The sequence below is a fragment of the Mus musculus genome, chromosome 12, assembly GCF_000001635.26.
Source record: "Mus musculus strain C57BL/6J chromosome 12, GRCm38.p6 C57BL/6J".
NCBI classification, from domain to species: Eukaryota; Metazoa; Chordata; class Mammalia; order Rodentia; family Muridae; genus Mus; species Mus musculus.
Genome location: NC_000078.6, coordinates 103,828,021 through 103,841,683, shown reverse-complemented (window position 1 = coordinate 103,841,683; position 13,663 = coordinate 103,828,021).

Sequence of the window (13,663 nt, the reverse complement as noted above, 5' to 3'; positions counted from 1 at the left end):
GGCTTAGAGAGTCTCAAGGAAGCCACCTGAATGTGTGTTCATGCCCCAGTACTAAATCCTTCTTTGACATACCAGAATTTAACAGGGTAGGGCATCTCAGTGTGGTTTTCAATTCCTCACTAAGAAACAATTCAGTAGCATCTATAAACCTAAGGGATGATGGGTTAAAGCCAGCCAGACCATTATCTTCTCTGAGTTAGAATCATCATTATCCTAATAATAATAATATCCACTCACAACTTTACTGGAACACTAAGAGATGGAAATTGATAAAAACAATTTTTTTAACAGTTTGGATCAGAACTAGGGGGAGAAAAACTTCTCTTTCTGCTTTGCCTGTAACAGGCTTAGGATTCATAGACTTGATGATACCAAGCCCCAAACAACAAATGTATAGCGTTAGCTGTGAGGTCACTGTGAACTGTGACATTGACCCTTTCCTAGAACATGGCTCCTTTCTTAGCCACCAGGGCTATGAGTTCATCTTCCTCCCAGAAATGGGTGTCCTAGAGATAATAAATTGCTTAGGGTCCCAGTTTCACAACAACAACTCTTCCTTCCCTCGGTCTTAAGGGTCTTGGGATGTTATCCTATCTGAGTGGAAACTCTCTAGATATACCTGTATTTTAAAAACAGTCTTTAGCAGACTACGACTAGGAACCAAAGTCCTAACATCTTTCAGAGGATTCTTTTCCTTAGACTCACTTGTTACACAAGTGATTCCATTTTATATGTTGGATTTGTTTGATTGTTTGTTTGTTTCCTTGTTTGGTTTGGTTTATGTTTAAACGGAGCCTTGCTGTATCATCCAGGCTGGCTTGAAAGCCATGATCATCTGGGTTGGTGTGCCATCAGGTCTGTCATGACTCCTTTTTTTCTCTAACAGTTTCTTTCCCTTTGTCTCCATACCATTTTCTTTGAGCACATGGCCTGTGGCTCATACTACGGTTTGGCCTCTGTTGTCTTACTTGTCACTGCCAAGGTGAGACCTGTCCTGATTGGTCTGATTTGACCCTGCAGTAGGAAGGACACAGAAGGAAATTAAGGAGTCGATTCCAGGTGATTTTTTTCTAGAAGGAGGATTGCTTAGGCTGAAATTTCCAGGAGTCCATTTTTAATTCAATTTGGTTTTATTCATCATTGAGCTGCTGTGACAGTCTCTCGGAGCACCTCCTGTTTAGGGCATTTTTACTACAAACTATTCTCCCACAGAATATCCACAGATTTATAAGGAATTACAAACTAACTCTAAAGAAACTTTAGCAGTTTCCAAAACAATCTATTCTTCATTGCATACAGTATCACATTAGGACTTTGAAAGCAACCATTGTCCAGTGGTTTTAATTACTAGTGTGGCTGCTGGGAATACAGTTCCCAGGTACAGCTGCTTGTCTGTGGTCCAAACAATATCAGGATAAGTCTGAAAAAGCAATCATTTGCAGAAGTTTTAGTTCAGATGATAGTAGATTAGGCAAGTGTTTTCCTAAGCTTTGAGTCTTTGGAGCCTTCTATGTTGGTAGAACAGAAATGCACAGAGACCAGTAGTAAATAGTGATTTTTAACACTAATTTATATTTAATAACTTTAAAGTTTCAGACTTTGGACAGGATTATGATGATGGACAGGATTAACAGTATGAGTGGTCTTGAGTAGATTTTCTATTTGAAATAGGAGAGCGTGTCTCATGTAAACAACATAAAAATTGCTGGCTGAGTTGAAGCAAATGGATCAGTAAAGGGTTTAAACAACAAATCTCGCAAACTATGGACCCTTCTATAAGAATGGTATTGAGTTCAGATGAAAGAAATAACCAAGAACTTTATTGACCATCTAGTGAGATTAAGATATAGGGGCAACACAATGTATAAAAGACAGTAGTGATTTATTATCTTGAATGTATCAACTTATGAACCTTTATGAATTTTCCACAGCATTTAGACAAAGCTTATATACATAATATATTAAGCCCTTAGACACAGATAGATAGATGGATGGATAGATAGGTGATAGATAGATAGGTAGATAGATAGATGGATGGATAGATAGGTGATAGATAGATAGATAGATAGATGATAGATAGATAGATAGATAGATAGATGATAGATAGATAGATAGATAGATAGATAGATAGATAGATAGATAGATAGATAGATAGATAGATAGATAAATATCTGATTACAGATATCTCTAAACCAAACATAATACAGTAACCTAAACAATAGGTGTTAATTTAACCATAATTATAAGGTAAGCATTTAAAAGACACTAAAACAGACACATTCTTTCTTAGGTCCTTGTTTTCCTCAATAATGAAAATCCAACATATGGTAGGAGCTGTGGCTCAGTGGGTGACGTGCCACAGTGAGGATTGAGTTTGGATCCTTAGCACTCACGTAAAAGCTGGGCATCACTGCACCCAACTGAACAGCAATAACCCCAGCAATGGAGAAAAGAGATAAAAGAATCTGGGGGGACTTGCAGGCCAGTTTGGATGAACCTGCAAACTCCAGGTTCAATTTCAGTTCTTGGAGAGAGGCAAAGATGGGGTCCCAGCTTTCACATTGGGCAGTTCACGGTCACTTGCTACTATCTCCCTCCCCCAGCAGATCTGACACCTTCTTGGTCCTCCATTTGCACATGCACCCCTATGCACAGAGATATTCATACATATGCCATCATAGACACATACACATAAGTGCAAAAATGAATATATACAGTGTTACAATTTAAATTAGGGTAGAGGGCATTAGAGGACATCCTGAACCTGTGTACCAGTGAGCTAGTGCATCTGAACACAGACATGCACATGCACAGAGTCATGCATGCCCTTGGGAGGCAAGGCCAGTGGGTCATTATGAGTTGGAGGCCAGCCTAGTTACATAGTAACCTTAAGGCTAGCCTGGGCCACATAATGAATTTCCGTCTAGCGTGGGCTACATAGTGAGACTCTGTCTCCACAAACACATGCCTATACATGAAATTCCTGATATATTTTTTATGTGACTCATTTTTCCTTTTTCTTGCTTTTTAATATATAATTTGAGACAGTTCTCATACATTTTCAAGTTCTTTCTTTTATAGCAAAATAAAAACATTTTCCAATTATCTACAATGAGTTTATTTAACTGATTTGTCAAAGGCTTAATGAAGTCATGTGCAGTAGAAGGCTTCTGGGAGACCTTAACGGCTTTACTTAATGTGAGAATTCACCTACCCACAAGCTTCTCTCATTGTCTGTGAACAACACACAAACATGTACATGTACGTAATTGCTTTCAGATCTAGTCACACACACATGAAAATAGATCCCCAGATCCAAAGACCATTCTGTTCATTATTTGTTGGGTTTTTTACAAATTAGACTGTTGGGCAGGCCTGTCTGAGGAGGTCCTTTTGATGTGACTTGATTCCCATGCAGACTAACTCCTTCACCAGATAAGGCAAGAACTGTTTTCTGTGGCTGTTCAGACTGAGAAAGCCCCCCAACCTCCACCATCAGAGAAGATAATCTACAGACTGTGAGAGAGAGTCCCAAAGGTCAAGTGAGACTTTACAAATCAAGGATCCCCCAAGCAAGACATGTACTGATGCCAGTGCTGAAGAAACTTCTCCTGGCTGACTTGCCAAAAGTATTATCAGAATCTGAAGGGGACTAAATGTCACTTTGCCAGGAAAATAGGAATCTGAGCTCGATTAAAGGAAACAGTTCCTACCCAGACTTGACTGGATCTGGAGGGAGGATAAATCTCTATAGCTTTCCTTTGCCTTATCTGTGCGGTGTCACAGCTTGTAGGGAAAAAAAACTGAAACAAAGCCCAAGAAATATGCATATTATGTGTTTAGCTTCAAAGTACATCATCAAAACTGAGGTCAATTCTCTAGAAGAGAGCCTTCTCCTCTGACACCAGGACTTGCAACTAGTAGTCTTGTTCCCTCCATGAGGTTTCCTAGGGAAATGTTAATTCCTTAAGGACTCTGGAAATCCCTAGGGGGGTTGAATACCGGATACATGGCATTTCTTCAGTTGCCAGCCATACAAGCAAACTGCTGCAGATGGCATGAATGCATAGTGATTTGAATAAAGTCTTAGTTTGGTAAAGTCTGGAGTAACAGAACAGAGCCAGCAAAGAAGTGTATGTCGGAGACTTGAGTTCAAATCTGGTCTTCACCACTCATTAGACATGATATAATGACAGCCAATTCACATGCTTGCAATGTGAATGGACTAGCTTATCACCAGGAAAGCAATACCACTGTTGTCAAATAGCACAAATGCTTGCCTTGACACCTACCTAATGAGGCTATTATTGTTTATTAAGATGACTCACTAGTCCAAGGAACCAGGTACTTCTAGCCAGCCTCTGAGCCATGACATGATAGGGACCCTTCAGGACGGGCTCCCATCCCTTAGCCAGAGCTATAGTGGATAGTCTTAAACTTGTAGACAGATACAGTGCCCATTAGCAGAGTATAGGCCAGGCTCAGGGCAGATAAAATGCTCAGAATAGAGAGGAATCTTCTCTTTGGTGAAGACACATTACACCCATCCACACATCCAGAACCCAGCACAGGATTTTCAACAGCAGCATGTGTAATTGCTGAAGCAAAAACAAGCTCATCTCATAACCTTGATTTTCAGTCTGGCTTGTTTGCTTTGAGCACTTGGCTGGTCAGGCCCTCATGAATCCATGTCTGAATCATTACTTCCAACTCCTCCAGGAAGTGTCCCATAGGAAGGTTGGTCAGGGGAGAGTCCATCCATGGCTACAGCATTCTATCATATTCCCTCACACTCCTCAGCAGAGCCATGCAGCCCAGAGCACCAAGGAAACGTCAGCACAAGGAGACCCAGCTCTGATCCGTGTAAGGGAGGCCTAGTGTCTTTCGAATGCTGCCAGGGAGGCTCGGGGTTCCCTGAGGACCCTGCTCACTCTGATAGCCTTGACAGGGGGGGTACTCTTGTACAGCAGAGGGGATCTTCCCAGCCACACACACTATCTGTGGGCTAGAGACAAAGATTTAAAGGTTCCTACTGGATTTTCCTAGTATGCTTACTTAAGTACCATTTTCAAGGTACAGAAGGGCACCAAAAAAGAGATACCCAGATTTGAGGGAGGAGACGTGATTATGCCCACTTGTCTCCATTTAGCATCCATGGGGCACTGCTAAACACACACACACACACACACACACACACACACACACACACACACACAAAATAAAACTGCTTCTTCATTGGAGTCAGGTTCTCAGAAAATAACCTACATATATCTTTCAGTCTCTTCCTACCACTGCAGACTATTTTTTAAGAACCACTGAACATCCCAATGGGTTTATCCTCATTCATTACAACTGATAAAGCTGAGGCCCAGAGGGAGTGTCTCACAAGGCTAAGCTTGTGTCTTGACCCCACTGCCGGCTGATATGCCCTTCTCTTCTCTTCAGGCAAATGGTATGATGATTTTGAGATGGAACACATTGTGGAACAGGACTTCCATGTGAACCCGGACATGACCGTGGTTCCATGGTCTGTGGGCACCATGATCCATCTGCGGGGTAGATTTTTCTTGTATCGAAAGTTAGATCTGTCCAGCTGGGTGATGGTACAGCATTATATGGGCGATGCTACTGCCTTCTTCATGCTGACCAAGGGAAGATGCAGGAGCTAGAGGAAACCTTGAATCAAAGACCCTTTGAAAATATCGTGAAGCAAGAGGAGGGAAGACTGTGACAGGCCCAGGCTGGTCTGTTCCCTTAGCATAGACCCTCCATGGACCTTGCCTTGTCTATGGAAACTGGAAACTCAGCCTCAGCCTGTGGAGTCACACAGAACAAGTCTCAGAACTCATTGAATCTCCCTGGAGGATTTCCTGGGTGAGGTGGGGGTGGGGTAGGGGGAAGCTGGCAAGACAGGATGATGCTGTTGATGATATCATGACATTAAATAACTTGCTCATATTTTTCTATTTATCAGAACTGCAGATTTGTACTTCCCCAGATTTTCTATAACCACATTCTATGATCTGAAGACCATCCTGAGCACACTGGGCATCACCAAGATCTTCAGCCATGATGCTGACCTCTCAGGGGTCACACAGGATGCTCCCCTGAAGCTTGTCAAGGTGAGATCGTGTTACCATGACAGTATCCTAGCTGTCAGGAGTCCCAAAGGGAGTGTGGGGACAAATGAGGAAGGAAGGGAGTGTGGGGACAAAGGATACCATGACAGAATCCTAGCTGTCAGGAGGCCCAAAGGGAGTGTGGGGACAAATGAGGCTGAGGAAGGGCAGAGGGACAGAGACACGGGTGTTCTCACAGACTCATCTCACAGATGCATCTTGGCGAATGCAGGATCAGGAATAGTATAAGGAATTATAGACACAGGATAAGGAATCGTATGCTCCCACAATGATCTCCCTGAGTGGGACCCAGTGACTTTTAATTTTATATTTGCCCAGAACTATTAATTCCCTGGAATCCAACTTACCTATAGTCATATAGAATCACTTCCAGAAACCTTTGTCCCCGAACACACGGGAAAGGGAACATGTTTACAGGAGATATGAAGTACAGCGGGCCCCTCTGAAGGGGCCATCTAATGCTACTGAGAGGTGCCATTCAGGAAAGGAGCTGAGCCAAGAGGCGAGCCACCTGTCTGTGTTGGGGAGGAACACAGAGGGAAAGGCTTCTATTGACCACTGGGGTTAAGGTTGAGGGGGGCATGGGAAGGACACGACCACAGTAAGGCTTTCCGGGGATGAGGCTCACACATGGGGCTTGGCTTCTGCCTGGGTTGGGTACAACCTCCCTCCAACCTACCTTGGCTTCTCCCCCTATAGGCTGTGCATAAGACTGTACTGACCTTCGAAGAGGAAGTGACAAAACCCACAAGGAACACCAGTTGGAGTAAGAGGGACTCGCCTCAAAACCTATCTATCCACTTCAACAGGCCCTTCCTATTTGTCATTAAAGATGAATACACCAATTGCCCCCTCTTTGTGGGGAAAGTGATCAATCCCACAACAAATGATTGATTTCAAGGTCCAGTCACCCTCAGCTTCCAGTTCCAGCTGTGTCTCCGTCTCGCTGACATTAAACATGGGGTAGTTTCGTCCATGCCTGAGTGCACCTCTCCTTGTGGTGTCTGTGTCCCCTGAGGTATGTGGGGTCTCCAGGCCACAGTGCATTGAGAGGTCTTCTGCATCTGTGTTTAGGAGACCCCCCCATGATGTCCCATCTCCAGCAATGAAGGGAGAGGGCCGTGTCCTCTTCTGGTTGAATTGTATCATCTCACTGGGCCTGGACTCTCCATCTCACCAGGACTTTCTTGAGAAAAGTGGGAGGAGTTAGTTGATAGAACTCTTCCTCCTCTGTGCTGGAGCAGGACTCCAGCCTCTGTCCCTGTCATTTCTTCTTTGCCAGAGGGGACTCATACACCCTCCAATTAACAGAAAAGTCTTGGGTCTTAGCCTTTGTGGGGAGCCGACCTCACATTTGCCATTATAAGATGGCGCTGACAGCTGTGTTCTAAGTGGTAAACATAATCTGCACACGTGTAGGGGCAGTTTTCCCGCCATGTGTTCTGCCTTTCTCGTGATGACAACTGGGCCGATGGGCTGCAGTCAATCAGGGAGCGACACGTCCTAGGCGGAGGATAATTCTCCTTAAAAGGGACGGGGCTTTGCCATTCTTTCTCTTGCTCTTGCTCTCTTGCTCCTGAAGATATAAGCAATAAAGCTTTTGCCCCAGAAGATTCCGGTTTCTTGCATCTTTCCTGGCCGGTCGCGAACGCGTGTAAGAAGCCTTTTTTTCCTTCTCAAGCCAATCAGGTCAGTGGGCCCAAAGTCATTTCCTCTGTCTTCTCTAATCACGTGTCTTTTGTATATGAATAAATCTAGAAGGTCCTTAGAAGGGGTAGGAAAAGCAGGTCCTCTCATGTTTTAGAATCACCTTGCCCACCCCTTACCTGGGCAGTGCAGAAGAGCTGGCCCTGCTGGCTTGGGTGCTAGAGAGCTGGCCCTGCACCTCTCTAGCTGTGCAGTGGTAAGTGCTGTCCCTGCGCTGACTGGCTGCGACAAGAGAAGGCTCCACACCTCACCTAGGCAGCACAGTAAAGCTGGCTCTATTGGCTTTGGCATAGGAAAGCAGGCCCTGAGGGTGTGAGAATAGGAGAGTGGGCCTATGTCTTAACTGGGTAGTGCAGTAGAGCTGGTCCTGGTAGAGTGGGCATGGAAGAGCTGACCTGGGGGGGGGATAAGAACAGGATATCTGTCCCTGCCCCTTGCTGGCTCTGTCACTCTGGTAAGCTGGACTCACCTGCACCTGGGCATAATAGGAGAGTTGGCCCTGGTGGTGCAGGTATAGGAGAGCTGGTGGACTGACCGATGCAGCAGCCACCCAGGCCCATATCCAGGTCTTGAGTTGACCCACCCCAACATCCACCTCATCTATGAACTGCTGGAGCATGTGAAGGGGCTGATCTTGCAGAACCAAAATTGCAGGATCTCTATGACACACCACCACAACAGGATGTCCTAGAGGAGTCCTGATGAGGATTCAGTATTGACTCACTGCAATTAGCATCTGTAAGTAAAGCTGTTTGGGCAAAAGGGTGCGCTATGGCACACACTGCAACCTGCTACTGCTTGGTTTTGTTTCTGTTTCTTTTCAGGAGGAGGATGTAAGGGTGGAGGACAGATATGGAGGGATTGAGGTGCATGATATGAAATCCACAAAAAAATGAATAAAAAGCTAAAAATAAATTAAATAAAATCCTCACAAATCATAGAAAAATTATGAAAGAATTGGAAAATAAAACTACAACAACTCTGAATAACCTATCTCCTTCTTTCTCTTCCTCCTCCCTCCCTTTCTCTTCCTCCTGCTCTTCCTCCTCCTCCTTGTTCATCTTATTGGGGAAGAAACTCAGGGTATCACAAATGTAGGGCAATTAATCTACCATTGTGTTGTACTCAGGACCTTTAATAGTGCATACAAATAAAGTTACCTTCGACCAAAACAAAAGAAAAAAAAACCAAAAAGTACTTTAAAAAACCAAACCAAACCAAACAACCAAACTACCTGACTAACTAAAAAAATACTTACTTGACAGATAGCTGTCTACTTGGGGCCATAGATGCCTCTTGACAGACCTAATTTTTATAGCAATTCTAACTTTAATCCTTGGTCCCTGCCCTTTCCAACAAAGTTTTTCTCCAACAAAGACGATAAGCTTTCACCTCCCAGAGTGTGAATTTTTCATGACTGAAGACTGCCAGCCCCTATCCAACCTAGAAGGGGCTGTAACATGCTCCTTCCAAGCAGAGACCATCACTGCCCCTCCCTCCCCTTGGAAGAAACCTCCTCCCAAACTATCTCCTCTCCCTTCCAAAGTTGGGAAGTGTTGGATGGTAGCCTCAGGTCATGAAGAGGTAAGTCAGGGTGTACAGGACAATAGTCCCTAGTCATACAAAAGTGGTTTAGCACCAGAGCGACCCGTGCCAGGCCTAGTATCTCTCTCTGCATGCAGATCAGGATATAGCTCCCAGCTACTTTCTCTAGCTCCATGCCTGCTGCCCACCATGCTCTGGCCATGATGACAACAAGCTAACCTCTGAAATTGTAAGCAAGCTTCAAAGTAAATGTTCCCTCTTTTAAAAGTTACCTTGGCTATAGTCTCTTCACAGCAATAGAACAGTAGCTAAGACAGTCATGACTGGATGTAGCACTTACCAAATGCTTTTTCTGCATATACCAAGATGGCTATATAACTTTTATCTTTATGTTGGTTAATGGATCATGTTCAGCGATATGTGTGTATTGAACCATCCTTGAAAAGCTCGTTAAAGTCCATTGTGGTCATGTTACCCAGCATCCCTTACCCATCATTCCTTTCCAAGTTCTCTTGCATCTGATTTGCTAATATTTTGTTGAGAATCTTTTTTTTTTCTTTTACTGTATTTGTTTGGGTACAGGGCTTAACTCTCATACGTGAGGCTTTCTAGGGAGTAGTCAGGATTCCAAGTTGTCCTTTAAGCATCATGAGAATGATGGAAAAGAAGAGAAGCAGTAGCTTTTGATGGTCATTGGTAGGGGTTGGGAGAGGGTTTCCAAACACAGTTTGTTCTGACACAATAGCACAGATCTCACCTCAGAGGGAACAGTTTACTCGGGAGTCAAGTATGAGTGTCTGTGACCTGGGAACACAAGTTAGCTTACCCCAAAGACATTTCACCATGGAAACAGTTTAATGTAGTGTGTGTGTGTGTGTGTGTGTGAGAGAGAGAGAGAGAGAGAGAGAGAGAGAGAGAGACAGAGACAGAGACAGAGACAGAGACAGAGACAGAGACAGAGACAAAGACAGAACAAATAATGCTATAAATCAGGAAATTTTTTAAAAGTTTGATTTCTGGACTTCAATACTTTGATAGCTGGACCTTGGAAGTCAGCTTCAGCAGGAGGAAGTGGCCAAATAAGGGAATAGACCTTGGTGGCTAGCTTTAGGAATGCATTTTTGTAAATTCAAACAAAAATATATCTATTAACCTATTTGTCACAAGAATGCTAGGTCAAATAAAGAGATTCGGGCAGGGGGAGGGCTACAGAAGAGGCTATAGAAAACCCTGGATTATGTTCCTCCTGACCTGTAAATGCAGCCACAAAAGCTCTAACCACATGATCAGCCTTGAGGAATCTCTAACACAGGACTCCCCATGCCCCTGAGAATTTTAGTTCACAGTGCTGTTGTTGAACAAGTTTTACCATGCTGCCTTGGGTGACCTGTGTTTTAAATCAGATTGAAGCACTCATTATGGGTAGAGCACAAACAATAAGACTCTAAGATCAGGTCCTCTCACTGGGTCTCAGGCAGGGACATTTGTGAGAATTTGAGGAGCCTCAAGGCACAGAGCTATCAAACCATTATGTGTTTGTACCCAACCCAACTGAGCCAATAAAGTTCTTTCCGACCCAGGAATTGGGTATGCTTTGTCAGCCATTCTTATGCTGTGGCTTTTACACCATGGGCTGTTCCCCCTGACACTTCTATGGAACAAGTGTCTTTCTGACCAGGCACCCCTGGAATCCCTAAACTAAGGGTGTGAGTTTGTAATAAAGAAGAGAGACCACGGAAAATCACAGCATTGGATAGGTTTGCTTGTCTTAGGACTTCATTTCTGTCCGCCATCTTTGAAGAGGCTGTAATATTCTCAGCTGTCTAGGACTTTTTGTTTAGCAGTGTGATAATGGCTTTTCATCCTCTAGGGAAGCGCAAGGTTCCCACTGAGCCTTCTGTTTTTAGTCTAAGGAAGACTCCCTTACAGGAAACATCCCCACTTGCTCTCTTGCTGCCTTTGTGACCCTTCACCTTTGACTTTTAACTTGTTTGGAATGCGCTTGTGGGTGCAGCTGGGAGTCCATGAGTTTCATAGATCAGGAGTCCATGTTTCTCTCCCAGGCCTGTACAGTGGGTGGCATCCATTATTTCTTAGGACAGGAAGGGTTAGTCTTAATGTGCTCCTAGCACAGTGCAAGGCCCCTTCCTGCCCTAGCTCTGCCCCTTCCAGATCTATGGCTGCCACCTAAAACTGATCTCCTCCCTGGAGACAGACACTGGAGACTCTTAGCAGACTGGCTCCCTGACACCCTTGGGAGTCAAGAATCTGATCCTGAGGAAGAGTGGGATTCAGCACCCACCAGAGGTGCAGGAGGCATGGCTACCCGGGATCTGGCCAGGATACTCAGGTACAGTGCTGGGATGTCCCACTGGCCTGCAGGCTGCTGCCTTCCTGAGGAGACAGTGTTTTAAGGGGCACAATAGAGACTACCTGGTGTGGTCCATCTAGTGCAAAGCTATGAGGGGAAGCAGGGTCACAGGAATGGCCACTGTATGGATGGGGAAACAGAGGCTCAGAGATGGGAGAACGTGCTCTGGGTGTGCAGATAGCATTGCACCACAACCGCAGTCTGGTTCCCCAAACTCGGAGTAGTTGTAAAATAGATACCCCACCCACAAGGGACCAGAAGGAAGGCAGGTGCTGGGGGAAAGGAACAAGACTTGTGGGAGGGAGAGCTGAGCTCTTTCCTGTGAGGGAGGCATACCTCCACTGGCTCCCCAGATATACAGAGGGTTCTGAGTGACATAATGTGGGTGGGGAGCACAGAATGCAACCAACCCTATAACTCCACCCCCACCCAGTGGGACAAGTGAGCCCCAGTATTGATAAGAGCATCACCCCAAATAGCTGTCTGGATACCTTGAGCCCTAGGCTCCGAGTTTCCCTTGCTGTATGTAGTTCTTGCAGCAGCTTTGTGCCATCATAATCTGCATCTTAGAGGTGGAGACAGGGCGTCACCAGGAGGTGAAAATATTTGTCTGATGGGTTGAGGTCTAATCTCAGGCGCTGTAGGACCCTGTGGAACATCTATTAGGCTGAGTCCTAAGGTGGATCACAGGGGAGCCAGTGACTGGCAGAAGGTGGAAATGTGACCATCACTCATCCACCTCATTCTTGCTGTGCTCGGCCAAGGGCCAGGAGAGCAGGAGAGCTGGAACCATGGAGGAGTGGGGATTGTGGGGGTGGGAATGTGAACTCACCACCTGTGCCCATCACAGGGCTGATGGGATATGATCGAGATTTTGAAGAGGATCAGAGTACAGAGCCCATTTGCCTCAACCCTGACCTCCTCCAACCAAACCAGACAGACCTTCAAGAGCTGTGACCACCCTCTCCGTGTCCCGGAGCAGAGAGACTGCCCCTTCCTAGTCTCCCCATCCCTAAGGAAAGTCCCCATCTAGAAAGAAAGTCCCCATACCAGCTTCCTGGAATCAATGTGGAACTTGCCCAGGTCAAAGGAGGGGAGGGTGGGAGATGGGAAGGCTGGAAAGAACTTCTTAGACTGAGACAAACGACTTACAATGCACATGTTTTACTCAAGCTTCCTGTACCCTTAGCAACCATGATGGCTACCAATCTGCCATTCTGGAAATGTCTCTGGTTCAGAGAGGTCAATTAACCTGTCTAAGGGCAGCCCAGCTCTTCCTTACAGAGCTATTCTTTGCCCCCTAGCCTGTCCCCTGGCCACTGTGCACCAGCCTGTCAGGAATTTCCTGTCAGTCAGAGTCCATTCTCCTGCACAGGAAACAAAGAATTCATATCTACACTCGCAGGGAGCAATCTCTTTGTTTTGGTCCTGTGTCTCCATTCGTCAGGTGGGCACATAACCTACTCTGAGCCCCTGGTGGAGGCAGTGAATCTTCAGCCCCAGGCATCTGGAAGCAGATGGCTCAGTAAATATTGACTTTGCTTACATGCAAGCAACCCAAGCATTCCCCAGGATAGTGCAGGACCAGCCAGCCATGTTGTGTCTTCCTAGAGGCCCTGTGACTCAGGACACCAGACGCACTTTGGACACAGGATGTTGTGTTTGTTGTGTTTATGAGGGATGGGTGTTCTGACTGCTTTGCTTAAGACTCCTTTGGTTTAGGCGCAGAGAGAGCTGAGCTCTGTCCTGAACAGTGTGGGTGGTACCTCAGTGCCCACTCGATGGACTTAGCCCCTCTCTGTTTGCTCTACCAATAACTGTGGTGACATTGGTTAATATTCACTAGCAAACTCCCCCATATCCCCCTTGCCTCCCACTGCTTAAATACAGACTACGACAG